Below are 5,069 nucleotides of genomic sequence, written 5' to 3'. Positions count from 1 at the left end.
TGAAACTGATGATGTGCCCTGTAAACTTTCACTCAATCCACAATAAAAACCTTAAATTAAAATAAATAAACAACAACAACAACAACAACAAAACCGGCAAAGTCAGCAGTTTGAAACTACCAGCTGTTCCGTGGGAAAAAAGATTAGGTTTTCTGCTCCCATAAAGATTTACAGCATTGGAAACCCTGCGCAGGGTAGCTATGAGTCGGAACCCACTGCATGGCACATAGTAACAACTCCAACAAATAACTCAAACAACATGTCCCACTTGCTCAGTCACATCCCCACAGGGAGCATTGCACCCCACATCATAGGGAGCACTGCACCCCAAATCATTTCCCACCCATCAAGCCCGCGGCTGTCTACCAGGAGAAAACTGGTACACACAACTTCAGCCACTTCCAAATCGGATATTAACCCTGGCGCACCCTGCTATACCTTCCTCTTTCGCAAGACTGACGAAGCTCAAACCCACCCGCATCCCAGAGGAATAAACGTATGACTCCCACCTAGTCAACCGCTTTTCCTGCTTCCTTGACCAGGTGGGCCAGGACCTCCAGTGGTTCTTTCCAAAGGCTAACCCCTCCTGACACTATCCTATTCTGCATCAAAGACCTAGTTCTCCAGGGCACTGACTTCTCACGTGACGAAATCTCTCTGCTGACAGTCTTTCTCCTCTGCTGGCTAGCCCTACCTCCACGTACTCCCTTAGACATCCCTCCACGTCAACTTGCCACCCAGCCTTCCTCGCCCCCCTTCGGGGCACTTATTCTCGAATAATTTTTGCCTTACTTTTTCTCCTATAGTGGGATTTACATCATCCCAGTATGCTCTCCGTATAAAACCTCATGCTGGGCTTGTTTGCCCTGCAGGGACCTGGGGTACTCAGCCATTCCCATCAACTATCCTAATATAACCACCATACACTACACAGGACCTCTCCTCACCGAGATTGGCCTCAGTAATTCCACCAACCTCACCCGCATTTGTAACCACAACATCACTAACCTTTCCTCCCTCTCCCTTCCAAACTCCTGGTGCACTGACACAACAAAGGTAAAAGAATTAAGAAACAGAATTCACACTAGGCAATCAGAAACAGCAAACCACGGTTGGACGCTAATGTCCTCCTGGTGGCCTTGGCTCCTCCCCTTCCTAGGGCCATTAACTATAATCCTCCTGATACTGTTATTTGGACCCTACCTGTTTCGCTGTCTTCAAAATTTTCTTCAGGAACGCATGAGGGCCTTCACAAACCAGACGGTGGGCTAATTCCTCATGGCCAGATACCAACCACTGCCAAGCAACAGGGCCAGCCAGCCAGAAGAACACGCCAGATACATAGTTCCCTCCTTTTCACCCCCTTCCAGTAGGAAGGGGCTCCAGAAGAAATGACCTCTGCCCCTGTACCCAAAACAACAAAAGGCTGGAAGACAGACTCTCTCATCCCCATGCATAACAAAAAGGCAGGCGGCTTGCATGGCTTTCTCTCCCCTACCGAAACTTCCTCTCTCCCTACCGGAACTTCCTCTCTCCTACCAGCACGTCATCCCTAGTCAACCTATCACCTACCTCCACTAATCTCGACCCCGCCCTCCTCTTCGACCAGTTTAAAAATCGTTCCCCAGGCATTACCTCTCGCTCTTTCCTTCCGATGGCCAATAAATGTGGGTGTTCGTGTTCCGGCTCATTCAATCTCACACTTTCTACTCCTAATATATATTTGACAGTTCATTGCAATGGTCACACACAACTTGGGCACCATACTCAGTTATGGGATTTACAAGGAAAGTTACTGTTAAGTGCTGTCGAGTCAGTTCTAACTCATAGTGACCCTGTATAGGGTTTCCAAGGAGCGACTGGTGGGTTTGAATCACTGACCTTGTGGTTATATAGCGCCACAGCAGGACTCCCATATAATTGCAAAGAGGAAAGTTCCTATTAAGGGCTGTTGCGCTGGTTCGGAGCCATAGCGACCCTGTATCGAGTTTCTGAGGAGTTCAAACAGACCTTGCAGTCCAGCATATTATACTACAGTAACACACCAGGCCTTCCAACAGGAAAGTTAGCTGGTCCCGAACGTTCAGGATGCTTCTATCAGTAAAGACAGCCTCTCTTCTGCTGTGCCTACCAGTTGGCTCCTTTCTGCCCCTGAGCTCCTTGGTCTGGCCTCTGCCCTACTCTATCAGGGCACACCACTGCACCATAAACCTCAGCCTGAAGGCATTTCCCGGCTCTAGCTCTGTGGGTCAGCAAACCTAGCTTCCCCAGTTAAATGCTTGGTGGCATGCTGCAAACAAGTCTGTCCATGGTCGCTCACTCACTTGCTCTGTGGAATGCACTGTGCCCTGGCATTTGGTTCTGCTGCGGCTCCACTGCCACTCCCACAGGCTCGGTCTCCTGGCTGGAGGAGGTTCGACATGCAGGGACCTGATCCACTCCTGCCTTTTCATCCAAGATGGTAGCTGGATCTCCCCTCCTGATTCTGCAATAGCTTATTTTGAACCCACGTTAAAGAGTTACAGGTGTTTTACTATCACAGCTGACCGTTATCACTACTGAATCACGGCATCAGACAAGCATCTTCTCCCACTTTTCCTTAGCCAGACCCGTCAGGAACAAGTTGTTTGGTAAGAGTTACAAGGACTATTGGCGTAAGCCATATAAAGTAATTAATTATACCATATAAGCAGATAGCCTCATGGTTCTCCTGCAAAGCAGCTGATGAGTTTGAAATGCTGACACTGCAGTTAGTAGCTAAATGTCTAACCTACACTTACTGTCACGGGGCAGGGGCGGGGACAGATTTAAAGTGTAAGTTTGTTGAAATAAACCCATTTTTCAACTTCCAACCTGATGTGAACACAGAGCAACTGTACCTTCAATCAAGACTTAGACACTGCTAGCCTAAAGGGGAGGAAAGTCCCAAAGCACTTGTTTTCCTCATTTCATGCTGAAAATTTTCACCCATCTGCCTAATTTTATTAGGTCAAGATAACAAACAGTAGAGGCTACAAGAAACAAGAACTGCTATTCACTCCCAGTGCAAGCTGAGGAAACTGAAAACTCTTAAGACTGGTGATAAAGGCCTAGAACAAAAGTAAACAAGTATAACTGTTGAATTGGAGGAGTTAAGTCTTGCCATTTCTTACTCTGAAATACACTGCAAAAACCAAAACAAAAAATGTTCCCCTACACTACAGGGCATTGAAAAGTTTTGGTGAAATTCCGTGATCTTTTTATTCTTTTTCCAAGAACTCTTTTTGAGGCCCCTCATACTCTGTTGCACATATATTGTGATGCACTTCATTATGCCTTTGAGTAATAGTCTTAGTAAACGTACCCCCACACACACACACAAACACAACTTCTTCTTGATGCATCTGGCTAAGAGAAGGTGGGGAAAGATGCTGATAAGGATGATATGATACCGCTGTGCTTGTTAACAAATTGTAAAAACTTGGAATCTAACATGAATAAAAAATGAGCCATCTCAGAATTGGGAGGGGATCGCACTTCCATCAAATAAGAACTGTGAATGAAGTGTGTCCTTTAGTCCCTGAGATTCCTGTGCACTGAACCTCCTCAACCCAGGGACAGACAGCTGTGACAACATAAGAGTGGCAACAAGAGAACCAAGAGCCAGAGCACAGTAAAGAGCACAAGGGGCTCATTGGTGGATATGGTGCTTCCAGGCGGTTAACAGGGAGAACGAAGTTTGCTGACCCTTAAAGCTACAGCCAAGTGCCTTCAGGCTGAGGCTTATGGTAGAATGGTGTGTCCTGTGGGCATTTACCAGTAGCCCTTAAAATGCCATGTAACATTGCTGAGCAGGGCAGAGGCCAGACCAAGGGCGAGAGAGAGGGCTGCCTGTGGGCCCAGCAACGGAGGCCCTCTCCTGACAAAACAACTGTATACACTTTGTATTTCTGACTCTGAACGGTACCAGTTGTTGCTAAGTGCCTTCGAGTTGATTCCGCTTCATAATGACCCTGTATAAGATTTTCAAGGAGCATCTGGTGGGTTTAAACTACTAACCTTAAAGTTAGCAGTCTAGTGCTTATCCTTCAGCACCACACTCGTTACGTGCTGTCAAGTCAATTCCGACTCAGTGACCCTTTACAGTTTCCAAGGAGTGGCTGGTGGGTTTCAACTACTGACCTTTGCAGCCCAGTAACCTGTTAATTTCCCTAATGAGTCCTATAATGAGTTCTGTGTGGCCAATACAACGAATTACTGAAGCTAATACAGTATGGAGGGCCCTAGGAGGGACGCTTGTAGTTGTTAAATGCTGTGAGTCAGTTCTGATCCATAGTGGCCTTTATAGGGTTTCCGAAGAGCGGCTAGTGAGCTTCAACAACTGACCTTGTGGTTCAAACCGACTTTGCCATCCAGCGTATGAGCCCAAAGCGCCACATCAGAACTCCAGGATGGATGCTTAGTGCCATTATTTGTTATACATATATCATTTTTAATACAAAATCAGAAACTTTGTTACATGCTATTCGTCACTATGTAATTACAAACACCAGTGAATTTCTTAAGTGTCAAGGTAGCAGTTTGGAGGTGATAACAAATTTGGAATTCGACATACCTCTTTTTAAATGGCAGAAAGAGCACTGAGTACAGGAAAAAGAAAAGGTGAATTCTGGGCCTGGTTCTCTGCCTTCTGACTGAGGCTCAGAATTTCTCCCGGTCTGTACATGAAGTGGTAGATAATCAGGCTTCTTACAGAGTCTCTGTTAAAACACGAAGAATTGAAAAACAGCATATTAAAGTATGTATTTCTCACTGCATTCATGAGCCAGTGTTGGACTACCCAAAAAGCAAGGTAAGCATGGGTTTACTTATGCTTGCTTACTACTCTGTAGTGACCAATTTTACAGTTTTTCATATCAAAGATTCTGCTTCTAGATCTGGCTGACATCTCTCCTAGTCCCATAGCACCTTCCTATAGAATCAAAGCCTCTTCAAATTTATTACCAGTGTGCTTACCTTGTTTATGGAGCACCCTGCCTAGAGAACGTGAAAGAATAGCTAATGTCACATTATGTTGTTGTTGTTGTTGT

This window comes from Chrysochloris asiatica, unplaced genomic scaffold (genome assembly GCF_000296735.1).
Source record: "Chrysochloris asiatica unplaced genomic scaffold, ChrAsi1.0 scaffold00046, whole genome shotgun sequence".
Classification (NCBI taxonomy): Eukaryota; Metazoa; Chordata; class Mammalia; order Afrosoricida; family Chrysochloridae; genus Chrysochloris; species Chrysochloris asiatica.
Note: the sequence above shows the minus strand (reverse complement) of the source record.